Source organism: Bubalus bubalis, chromosome 15 (genome assembly GCF_019923935.1).
Source record: "Bubalus bubalis isolate 160015118507 breed Murrah chromosome 15, NDDB_SH_1, whole genome shotgun sequence".
Taxonomy (NCBI): Eukaryota; Metazoa; Chordata; class Mammalia; order Artiodactyla; family Bovidae; genus Bubalus; species Bubalus bubalis.
The window spans coordinates 68,757,306-68,770,950 of record NC_059171.1 but is presented as its reverse complement, the minus strand read 5'-3'; positions in this window follow the sequence as shown (position 1 = coordinate 68,770,950).

Below are 13,645 nucleotides of genomic sequence, written 5' to 3'. Positions count from 1 at the left end.
GATAAATTACTGACCATTGTGTTTCTTTTCACCTTCTGTACAGATTTTTTCATACTAAGTACGCAGTGTGTTTATAATCAGAAGAAGCAATCAAACCATTATTGTGTTGAAAATAAAATACCTTAATCACTTCTAAATATGTACTAAAAAAGAATAATGGTATACAAATAATAAAAGGTCTAATATCAAAAGCAAAAAAAAATGAGAATCATTTCTCTTTATATAACATTATAACATAATTTCATATAACTCCCATTTTAATAGCATTAACTATATAATAATAATGATGACATAGAGAGAAATGCCCACCTCAGTGAAAAATAATTCAATATCTATAGCATCTTATTTCAAATTACCTAATGCTGCTTCTATGAAAGCTATTTCACAATGCCGAACATTATAAGTAACTGAGAGCAAGGTAGTGATTCTGGTCCACAGATGTGCATTTGTCCATTATGTCCAACAAAAGTCAATTTCTCTGGCCCACTGTAGAAGAAACTGATTTTTCCTCCATTTACATGTTCTTTTTAACATTCCTGACCTACAAATGTGTCTGCCCTCTGGAATCTCCTTTGAACTGGTTTTTAATCCCCACTAATTTCCTCATTAATGAGTTAAATGACATCTTTAACATAGATTTATTTTTATATCTATTTGAGTGTCATGATTTTACCACTTTTTGAAAATTATCTTTTAACAATTATCATAATGTTAGCTAATATTTACTAAGAATTTTCCATGTGTCTAGCTCAATTCTGAGTTAGTTACATGACTTACTTCATTTTGTCTTCACCATCTCTGTGAACAGCTGATGCCAACTCCACTTTTCCTATGCACGCCCAGCGTCTCCTAAAAGGTAATGAATTTGTCCAGGAAGTAAGAGTACATGGTAAAGCAGAATCCAAATTATAGCTGAGTCCAGATATGTGCTTAAGCATATAATACCATTCCAACTTTTCCAGATGAGAAAACTGAGTCTCAGCAAGGTTAAAATGCCTCTTTCTTTTCCACTTATTCAACAAATATTCTGAACACCTACTATGAGACAGACTCTGAACTAGTTTTGGGAGCACAGAAATCATAAAGGTAAGGAGACAAAACCCTTGCTTTTCATGTAGCCTAGAACCTTGTGATAATTGACTCAAGTCCAGTGCTGGTATAGCTAGATAACCTCTGTCTTTATTTATTTTTTTTAACTTCTTTTCAAAAATTTTATTTTAATTGGAGGCTAATTACTTTACAATATTGTAGTGGTTTTTGCCATACATTGACATGAATCAGCCAGGGGTGTACATGTGTTCCTCATCTTGAACCCCCCTCCCACCTCCCTCCCCATCCCATCTGTCTTCCTTCCAGCTTCCTTTGTACTCACTTCCAGGCAACTGGGAACATTCAATGGACTGGAACTTCTAGTAAAAGCGCCCTGATGTCATCTTGTATCCTCATATCACTTGGAGAAGAATGTATTCAAATAAACCCAGAAAAGGAGACAACTAATGAATTCTTTGTAAGTCCCTGAGATAAGCTTCCAATCTGACTTCCCATTGAAAATGCCATGTCTTTTGTTTGAAATGCCCTTTTCTTCCCTGCCTAGTGGATCCCTGCTCCATCTTGACCCTTGTAACTCTGTTCAGTCTTTAGAGTCTTTCAGAAGTCTTCTCAGACTTTACCTTCTCCTCCCAAGTTTACGACTTCGCTCTTCTTTTCACTTCAGCATCCCCTGGCTTTTGGATGTTTCTATGTTGCATGTATGTGTCATCTCTTTTCTTTATGTCTGTTTCCTTCATAAAGGTATAAACCCCCCACGGAGAAGCACCGCAGCTTATTTATCGTCATTTCCTCAGCACCTGGCATGTTAGAAGCTAGCGGTGGGGTGAATCAGTGATGTGTTGGTAAACAATTATTTCCATACAATTTATGAAAAACAACTTTTACTTCTTCCAGTGTACACAGTTCTCTTGTCTCCAAATCTTTAGATTTACTGACACTATCTCCAAATCCCATTCTCCCTCACTTCCTAAGGATTTCTTTTAAGATATCAGTTCTTCCCAAAGCACAGTTTAACCTTGAATTGAATGCCTCTTCTTTGTGATCTCCTATCTCTTTAAATTTCCCCCTTATTACATGTTCATACTTCTATATTTAAAATGGATAACCAACTAGGGCAGGGGATTCTGCTTAATAATCTGCATTAGCCTAAATGGGAAAAGAATTCAAAAAATAATAGATACATGTATGTGCCTAACTGAATCACTTTGCTGAACACCAGAACTAACACAACATTGTTAAACAACCATACTCCAGTATAAGATAAAACATTAAAATAAACCATTAAATCATTTTTCATCCTGGAGTATATTTGTCTATTTTTATATCTGAATATATGCATATTCATTGGCAAAATCCATGAGGGCAGGAACTATATCTATTTATTTCACTTCTATATATTCAGATCCTGAACTAATCCAAGTACATATACTCATATGCTTATTTACCTATAGGTAAATATATGCCAAATGAGGGAAAAGACTCATTTGTTCATGTTTGCAGCTGTTCAGAAGAATTATTCTTAGGGTACAGTGTGGTGGAATAGAAAGACCAACTTTGGAGGTAGAAACATAGATTCTATTTTTGGTTCGTTCATTTATCAGCTGTGTGACTTTGAAGAAATCAAAGACTCAGTGTGTTTTACCTTAATTTCCTTATGAGTAAAATGAGAATAAAATCTCTATTTTGCTCTATTGTTGTGAGGACTAAATGAGATACTGTGTGCTGTGGGTCTGATGCTAAGTAGCCATTTCCTTCCCCTTCTATTTGTGGCCAGTGCTAAATTATAAAGACAGCATTTGGGCACATAACAGGATATCCTACATGAGCTGGAATGGCTTCCCAGAGTAATAGACGGTGTTGCCAACAATAGTGAAGAGAATGAGAGGAAGTCGGCACATAAGCGAACCTTCTCAAGGTTTCACCCTTAAGGGTTCAATGTAAGGTTCAAAGGATGACTCTGAACATTAAACAGCATTGTGGAAAACCCAACAATGTTCCCAGCTGTGGCAATTAACCAAACCACATTCCTACAGGCGAGGGGGCCCAGAAGAAAGACAGGAGACCTGGAGTCAGCATTGAGTGAAAGGTTAACACTGAGGCATGGTATGCAAAGCATGTGCCAATGACAATATCAGATCCACCTCTTCCTGCACTACCCCTACCCTGGAATAGGGACTGCGAAGGGGTGGTGTAAGCTTCCCGCATGCTATTGTGACTGGTGTTCTTTCCTCCAGGGTTGTTTTAAGGCTTCCAAGTTTCTATCAAGTCGTTCCTGCTATAGCACCCTTGAAATAGAACCATATGTTGTAACTACAAGTTGAGTGGCAAGCAAAACTTATCCAGACAAATATTATAATCAGGACCAAAACGAAGGATGCATACAATGCAATGCTTTCTGGGCTGCTAAAAGCCCACCTTATATTTCCTGGTAGTCATCTGACCTTTCAAGTTGTCTTGTTTTAAGAGAAGACCCACTTTCATTCCATTGGCATGTGGTCAACTAAGTGAAACATGAATTCATGCTGAAGAAATCCTACCTGCATTTTCTGGTGACAAAAGATTAGAGACTTAAACTTCTTGCATTCAGGAAATAAGCTAGTTCCTAGAGATGTGCAATTCTACTTTTCAACTTTTATCCTTTCTGTGGCTGTTATCATAATAAACACAGCAAAGTGGAAATTCAGGCAACCGGGAAGTGGTAAAAGAGAAGTAGCAGGGTACTGCCTTAGCAAGAGCACTCCACTGGGAATGTAGAGATCTGGATGCTTTTTGTACTTGACTGCTCTGTTAACTTCGTGGTGAGCTTGGCAAAGATAATGACAAATATTCAGAGTCTACTTCACCCTTGGTCCAATGCCAGATCCCCTCATTATATAGCTTTTATTTTAATCTCTGGCCAACACTAATTATAAAAGCTATTGCAGATATGAAGAAACTGAGGTTCAAATTGGTTGATTACTATGTCTAAGGTCAAAACTAGTAGATTAGATTTTGAACCCAATTCCATGTTCTTTCTACTAGTTCAGTTTAGTCGCTCAGTCATGTCTGACTCTTTGTGACCCCATGGACTGCAGCACACCAGGCCTCCCTGTCCATCACCAACTCCTGGAGTTTACTCAAACTCATGTCCATTGAGTCAGTGATGCCATCCAACCATCTCATCCTCTGTTGTCCCCTTCTCCTCCTGCCTTCAATTTTTCCCAGCATCAGGGTCTTTTCAAATAAGTCAGTTCTTCACATCAGGCGGCCAAAGTATTGGGGTTTCAGCTTCAGCATCAGTCCTTCCAATGAATATTCAGGACTGATTTTCTTCAGGATGGACTGGTTGGATCTCCTTGCAGTCCAAGGGACTCTCAAGAGTCTTCTCCAACACCACACTTCAAAAGCATCAATTCTTCAGCACTCACCTTTCTTTATAGTCCAACTCTCACATCCATATATGACTACTGGAAAAACCATAGCTTTGACTAGAGGGACCTTTGCTGGCAAAGTAATGTCTCTGCTTTTTAATATGCTGTCTAGGTTGTTCATAACTTTTCTTCCTAGGAGCAAGTGTCTTTTAATTTCATGGCTTCAGTCACCATCTGCAGTGATTTTGGAGCCCAAAAAAATAAAGTCTGTCACTGTTTCCACTGTTTTCCCATCTATTTGCCATGAAGTGATGGGACCAGATGCTATGATCTTAGTTTTCTGAATGTTGAGCTTTAAGCCAACTTTTTCACTCAGCTCTTTCACTTTCATCAAGAGGCTCTAGTGGGTTGGCCAAAAGTTCCTTTGGGCTTTTTGGTAACATCTTACAAAAACCTGAATGACCCAACATACCATGCTGCCTTACAAATACTTTATTGCACATCACCTTTTAAACACTAATGGCCGGGTTACGGTCAGCCTCAAGAAAAATCATCCCCATTGGATGGGCATCAACAAGATAATGGGAGGGCAGACACTGCACACTTTTACCTGCTGGATGCCTTCATATGCATTTTCTCATTTGACTTTGGAAAAATCAGTTGCCTGGTCTGGACATTGTTTTATGCTTTTGTGAAATATGAAATTTAATTCCTTATATTCCTTTCAACTCCCACATTCTAAAATGAAAAGTTACTGCTCCAGGGATATATTTCACACATGCTTACACACCTAGGCTTAGTGTTTACCTCCTTTGGTTTTAAAGGGGATGGGAGTCCTTCTCCTGACTGCCCTTTGCTGCTGTTCATCTTGTTTTCACCATCCTTACTTCATCCCACCTCTCCTAACTGGGAGAAAGGATTCTCACATCTGACTTCTCTTGTTACTTTATCCATATCTCACTTTTGGCACTTACCACCCTCTGCTTCCTGTGGTGGTTATGGTGGGTTTATCTTATCTCCCCTAGAACCTTGTAAGTGAGCTTCCTCCATTTCCTTGCAAAGGCCTGTATTCCCTAGGACAGCTAGCCCACTGTCAGCCCAGGGGCTACAGCATTGATATGCTCTATTTTTGTTGAAATAGAAATATGAAGTATCAGAAGATTTCTAATTTAAACTCAAGTTCCACAGACACTATTCTGACAATAATCTGAGTTGTTAGTTAGCGGAGAGTTTGGATGACAAATAATGCATCTATGTCGTTTTACAGCAAGACTTTTCTTGTTATCTGGTTTGAACAATTCCATTTTTTAAATTAACTACCAATCTATCATGGTTCAGTGCTTTTGTAAAGTGTAATGGAATGAATTACTGGAAAAATTAAATTAAAAAGATAGGAAAATATGGATTCAAAATGTGTATTACTAGGTTCAACGAAAGCAAAACCCATCAAATTGCTATAAATTTTACAGACATTTACTCTGTTTCAATGCTTATCTCACGCATGAGCAATAAACGGCTACTATGACACCAAACCTGCATCTGCCTTATTTGGAGACACTGACTGTTTTATCGTTTATACGGCAGTTTTAGAATCCTAGTAGAAGCTGGTGAGAATCTTAGCGGTCAAATGAGAGGAAACCACTAGAGGCCAGAGGTACATCTTCAGGCTTTTCTTCTGGTCTTTGAAAAGGAAGACCAAGATAAAGCTTGAAAAGTCAAAGTATCCTGGAAAATAGGATCAGAAATCATTTTCAATAACACCCAGCTCTTGGTGGGGCAAGTGTAACTGTCAATGTCTGTTCCATATTCTTAATTTAGGAAAGAACATTTGTTGTCTATTCATGTGTGTGTCTATTCAGCTGCTTCAGTCGTGTCTGATTCTTTGAGACCCTAAGGACTATAGCCCACAAGGCTCCTCTAGGCCTTGGGATTCTCTAGGCAAGAATACTGGAGTGGGTTGCCATGCCCTCCTCCAGGGGATCTTCCCAACCCAGGGATTGAACTCGCATCTCCTGCATTGTAGGCAGATTCTTTACTGCTGAGCCACTAGGGAAGCCCTTATTATCTATTTAGGTAGCTATAAATGTATCCTGCACTGCCAGCTCATTTGTAAACTTTCCTCTGTTACTAACTTATTTGTATTTCTATGTTTTTTAACCCTTCAAGGTACATTAACAAACATTTTATTTAATTCTTCCCAAACCCAATGAGACAGCTATGAGTACTGTCCTTATCCTGCAGGTGAGAAACCTGACTCTAAGATGTTAAATGGCATTCCCTGGTCACTCAGTTATTAGGTGGTTGAACTGAAATTCATACTCAAACCTGAGTCTAAAGCTGAGTCTAAAGTCTGAGTCTAAAGCTCCTTCTCTGTTCACAAACTTCATTGCTTTTCTTGTACATTCTGTCTTATTAATACTTACAAAATCTAAATATACAGGGAGCTTTAAGGAATTACACTTTTTTTCAATAAGCAGAAAAGAATAAATCTCCCCACAAATCCCTGGGATAAAAATCATAGACATAAACATGCCTTTGTGAATGTTACATGGTCATACAACCACTGTATTTATCTTATGATTTTAACCTCCACAGAGTGTAATCAGATATGTAACTATCATAAATATATTCTTAATAATTAAGCTATTAGTGGTACTTTTGCAATCTCTCATTTATAGAATCGAATCATTATTAATGACTAGTTGAGTATTCCATGTGATTGTCTAAAACAATTGCAAAACAAACCCATTCATTATAATGATTCAGTTGGTGCATATTAAAGAAACATCTACAACAGTATTTTAACTTTCTTGAAATTAACCACGTTGTCATAATATACTGCAGGAAATATCCATCAAGAGACGAAAGATAGTTTTGTGAGCTACTCATGTAGCAAATCATGATTGATTTGCTCTCTTTCTCACCCATATAAGTTTTCAAAGAATGGGCAAAAGTGTTTCACATAACTCTTAGGGTAAGGGAAGTCCCTGGTGGTCCAGTGGTTAGGATTCCACACTTTTGCTCCCATGGGCCTCGGTTCAATCCCTGGTCGGGAAACCAGGATCCCTCAAGCCTTGCAGCACAGGCAAATAAAGGTCTTAGGGTGAGGGTTTCTTTGCAAAGTGTCTCATGAAATGAGGATACCTTAAAGGAGATGTGCTTCCATGATACTCAAAGAAACAACCTCTTGCATACATGCTCCTTCAAGAGCGTGAATTAGCTGCTGTTACTTCAGACTCTTTCAATCCAGACTTTGAGGTCTCAGTTCCATCATTAGCAGACATTTTTCCAACAGAAGAAACTGCAAATTCTAAGACACATGAAGATCAACAGAAGTACAAAATATTTGGGTTCAGATGGGCTCCATCAATAGATCAGGAAATTGAAGCCCAAAGGGGTGAACTGATTTGCCCAAAGTCACACAGGTAGCACTGAAGGTGAGCTGGAACTCGATCTGAATCCACCTGCTTGGAAGAAGCCAAGTTTAACTTAAAACCTAAACTGACTGTACATGCCTCTCTTCTTACTTCTGTTGGCATAGACTGTGTCCACTTTCTCATTTCTCTACTCCCTGCATCATGGTGCCTGATACTAAAAAGATGCTCAGGAAATGTTCGTTACACTGAATTAAATTAGCCAAAGTACCAAGGGATAACTGTTGGAACTCATTGCACTGTGCATACTTGTAGGCTTTGAGTGCTGACAAGATGGGGTAGAAGCATGTATAATTCCCCTCGCCTCTTATAATCTTTGCCGTGAAGGAAATATAATAGCTCTCAGCTTTCCTATTACTACTGTCAGAGGGATGAATGACTCAAAGACCTATAAAGCTTAATATACAATTAATATCATGCCTCGCATTTGTCACAGGCTCATTGTTCTACATTTTGACTGTCTAGACAGGTATCTCAACTTTGACCTTCTGAGCTAATGAGACTACAAAACAAAGAAAGAAAATGCACAGAAGAAAAAAATCAAAGTCATCATGGTAAACCCAAATGTAACAGTCTATTACTGCTCTGTCACTCAAACAATCCAGAAGCATCCTTTCTTCGTTGCCTCAGAAATGAAATGTAGGCAAGGCTGAGCCATGCACACACCACATGGAATTGCTGATAGTGGGGATTTTAAATCAAGGTGATATTTAACCAAAGCAGCCACAAGGCTTGTCCAGACCCTGTTAGTTCCCCATGAAATAGGGTATGTTTACATGAAGGCACTTTACCTTTCTGGCTTTCCAAGGGACTGTAGATAGACAGACAGACACACACATGCAGAAACTGCAAGAGTATTGATGGGAAATACTTCCGGTGAGTCCAAAACTTTCAACCGAAATGACAGTAAGCAGGCATTTGATTTCCACCTGTTACTACTGATACATTAAATCAAGTCTTTTGCCCTGTTCTTAGAAACATCAGAGTACCATACGCTGGGCCAACAAGAAATTTATCATGAGGCAAAGTTGAAGGAAGCATGAACAAATTCATGTTTTCTGACTCTTGTAGAGGGTTTCAGTTAACTATGTATATATTCAAGGGAGAAACTATATATTCATCCATCCATCCATCCAACATTTTTGACCCTCCATCTATATGTCAATCATTGTGCCAGACACAGGGATAGAATGATGGACAAAGCAGATGTGGTCTTTGGCCTCCAGGAAAGACAGACATATACAGAGATAAAACTAGATTAGACTGTGGGCTTGATAAATACAGGCTTATTGTGGGAGCATACAAGATGTTTCTGGAGGAAATGACGTTTGATTACAGATGAGAAGGCATTGGGCAAAACAATACAAAACAAACAAAACACAAAAAGGAGGAATGTATCTGGGATTCTAGGATTAGTTCCTGTTTCATGTGAAAGGAAAAAGCTGTGAAAAACTATGTTTGGGGAGCCACGAAGAGTTGCATCTGGTGAGAGGGGAGGGAGTGGTAAACTACAATGCGGAGGAGACTAGACTGGCGCTGTGCCCCTGAAGGACCTGGGAAGGAACTTCAGGAAGTTTCCTTCCTTCCCCAGGCCTTGGCTTCCTCATCTGTCAACTGTAAAGGCTGGTTTAGATGACACCTCACATCCTTTCCTGTTCCTGTCTTATGAAATCTCTTATAACAATGAACTTCTTAATGCAGCTAGGCCCTAAATGAACCAGAAAGCTGGCAAGCAAAGGACTCAAGTGAGCCTCTGAACACTACCGTGATCAGACTCACTAGTTCCACCTGCCTCCCCTACACACAGAACTTTTCTTAGGGAAGAACTAGCTCTCTTAAAACGTTTCTTGTTTCAGAACTATCTTGAGCCACTGCTGTGAGGCAGGGGTGGTTGAGAGTGAGGGGAGGGATGCAATGGAAAGGGATGCTTAACTTTTCTTTAGATGAGAAAAACTCCAGAATCAATGGTGTGGTAGGGGTGGTACTGGGGACATGAATCTGAGTCAAGTGTTCCTTTTTGCCTTTAGAGTCTCCCTCATCTCCACTCTAAAATGACAGGGGTATTTCTATTTCACTCTTCAACATCCTCTGGAGGGCTTTGGATGACACACCTCGTTAGCCTTAGCTTCTCACCCATAGACTGGTGAGAGCAGAACCTGCCTCAGAACTGTTGTGAGGATTGAAGTGGGTGGTCCAGGCAAAGAACTTACCAGAGTGATTCATTCTTCTAGGTACCTTCCATGATTAATTCTTTTAATCTTCACAGTAGCCTTGAGAGATACTGTACATTTTATCCTCATGTTTTAGGTGGGGACATGGAGGCTCAGAGGTTAAATTACCTGATCAGAATCACATGGCTTCTATAGAGTGGGGTGAGGCTTCCCTCCAGATGGCCCACCTCAGAGTCTATGCCTGTAAATATAATGCTAAGATATCTCTTACTAAATGCTGGGATCATCTTCCCTTTACTTATCACCTTAAGACAATTTGTCCTTTGTCCTAATATAATACAGGGATGTCATGCGTTACTTGTCGATGACAGGATTTTGTGGTCCTCCCAGTTGGTGCTAGTGCTAAAGAACCTGCCTGCCAATGCAGGAGGTGTAAGAGATGTGGGTTCTATCCCTGGGTCTGGAAGATCCCCTGGAGCAGGATATGGCAACCCACTCCAGTATTCTTGCCTGGGAAATGTCATGTACAGAGAAGCATATCATGGAATATTTTAAAATTTCCCTGGTGGCTCAGACAGTAAAGAAATTGATTGCAATGCAGGAGACTTGGATTTGAACCCTGGGTCAGGATCCCTGGAGAAAAAAATGGTTACCCACTCCAGTATTCTTGCCTGGAGAATTCCATGGACAGAGGAGCCTGGCAGGCTACAGCCTATGGGGTCACTAAGAGTTGGACATGACTGAGCGACTAACACAATCACACTTTCTTTCATTGCATAATGATCCCCATAGACCACCATCACCAAAAATAAGACTTTTAGCCAGGACTGGAGGATCACTCCCTTCCATGGAGTATAACAATAGGCTGTCCTTTATCATTATTGGCTGCAACATAACTAACCCTGATGCCTAAATATGGAATCAATGCAGCACTTGCTAAGATCATTTCAACACTTCATCTTTCTCCCTCCAGAATGGCTTCTGTGCTAATTGTGTTTGCTTCCTTCTTTGCATCACAACGGTAGTTTCTATTTTGGAATTTTATTGTTTGTTGCAGCTTGAAGAAATTCTTATTCCTGCTCTGATCTGGCCTTGGCTATGTTTCAAAGGTTCTAAAACCTCTGGACAAGTTTGCTTCATTTATCTTCTGGCACTGGCATGTGTCTTTCCAAGAGAGGAAAACAGGCTCTCTAACCATCCCTTAAAAATAAGCATATGAGGAGAATAAAAAAAAGCCTCCTTAGATTATACTAGGAGCAAAGTTGGCTAGGAATAAAACAAAATGTAAAATCCAATTCCTGTCTGGTAAAATTAGCTCAAATGATTATCTTCAGATTTCTTTTATCTCCAAAATTAGAAGTGTTAATCATTGGTGTTATTCTGTAAAAACATTTCGGAGTTTGCAATTAAAACAATAATATTGTTTGCTCCATAGCAGAGTTCATCAGGGATTCTTAGCATCCTCTCTACATTATATAAAGAGCTCAGCAGCTGTTCTCTCTCAGCTGCCTGCCGGGGGCCCAGGAAAGTCCCCACATCCTAATACCTTTCCTAATAATGGTGCTTGATAAGACTGCATGGATTTTAATACCTCATTTAATCCCCTTTATAACTTTTGTGGAATATTCTCATTATTCCCATTATGCAGATATATCACACCAAGGCTCAGAAAATCAAAGTATGTTACTCAAAAAAGTGGTACTTGCTCAGTCATGCCCAACTTTTTGGGCCTGCCAGGCTCGTCTGTCCATGGGATTTCCCAGCCAAGAATACTGGAGTGGGTTGCCATTTCCTTCTCCAGGGGATGTTCCCAATGCAATGATCAAACTCAGGTCTCCTGAAATACAAGTAGATTCTTCATCAACTGAGTCACCAGGGAAGCCCGTTACTCAAGGCCCCTGAGCTAATCGATGGTAAATTTGGTCCCTCTAGGACTCAAACTCTCAAGCTCTTTCTGGTAACCCATGCTGCTGCTTCTTTGGTACTCCTAAGTGAGGGTTCTAATTAAAATAAAATGCTAGACAATATGAACGCTTACTATCTGCCAAGCACTCTACTAAGAATTTTAATACACTATAATCACTAATTTTTTTTTTTGAAGTGAAGAAATGCTTTTTGATTTAGCAATACCTGTTTACACAGGCAGAGACACTTCACTTCAAAAGAAAATATGAAATGCCATAAAAGCATTTTCATAAAAGCTTTTCAAACTTGATAAAAACTTCTTAAAATTTATATAACATGTTGATGAATTAAGAAGCTGAAAAGATTCCAACAATCTATCAACAACAAAAACAAATTGCTATCAATAATGATAAAAATAAGACTAAGTTATCTTTAATTTTCTCTTTATTCAGCTAAAAAAATTTAAGAAGAAATACTATAGAGTTGTGTCAAGCAATTAACAAATGAAACCAAATATTATTTTTCTGAATTGTGTGACTGTGGCATTAGTCAAGATTTTGAATTTGCTTTAATTCTTCTTCTGATTCTAAATATTTACTTTTGAATCTAATTTATATTCATAATGCTGTATTAAAAATAACTATTAAAGCTTCAGGCCCCATAAAACATGGATCTACTGATGCAAATGAATTCCAAGTCAATAACCTAAGAGATTAAAAAGATAATAGTAAAGATATATTTTCAGAGGAGAAAAATATATTTCAATGTTGTACATGGTGACCATAGAAGCATGTGGGGTACTGACATGGTAACGGTTGATTTAAAAGAGAGGATAGAAACGATAAAAATATGTGTTGGAGGGGGTCAACCATATGGTGTTTATAGTTAAAACAATGAAGTATTAATGGATAAAATTTCAAAGATGAGTCCTTAGAGATGGGAAAATGAGCAGGGATGAAAATCTTCCTAGAATTATACCTTGCATTATAAATACAGTCCTGTCAAATACCTCCAAGACACTCTTAGGTAATGTCTGAGATAGATACGCATGATTTCTGGAAAATTCAGTCAAATATGCAAATGTGTGTCCATAAAAGCAAAATAAACCATTAAAAAAAATCTGGATGACTTTTCAGTCTCTCTTTTGACCTCAAGTAGTGTGTGTACCTCTGCCTGTCCTTGTGATTTGGATCAAAAGTTATTCAACAGATGAATCCCGCAGCTTAGTGCAATGGAAAAAACATAGGATTTGGAGCTGTAGAGAACTGATCCCTATTCTTCTCCTTAGTAATCCTGCTGGCAAGCAGCAAAGACAATGCACCATGGTCAGCAAACCTGCTTCCTTGTCTTCCTAGGCACACACGGAGACTACACTTCCCAGACTCCCTTGCAGTGAGATGAGGGCACGTGCGACACAGTTCTGATGAATGGAATGTGGGCAGAAGTGACGTGGGCAGGCTACTTCCAGCCTGCCTGACCTGGGACTTTCCAGGAGACTCTTAAAGCTCTCTCTTCTCTGTAGACCAAATGCAGATGACTCTCTGCAGTCTTTTGGGTTCATAAGATGATGGAGCTATTAAATAGAAGAAAGTTGGGTCCCTGAATCTCTACTTGCAAGTCCTTTACCGAATATCCCATCAGATTATAATGTAAGAGATACTTTGCTGCTGCTGCTGCTGCTGCTAAGTCGCTTCAGTCGTGTCCAACTCTGTGCGACCCCCATAGACGGCAGCCG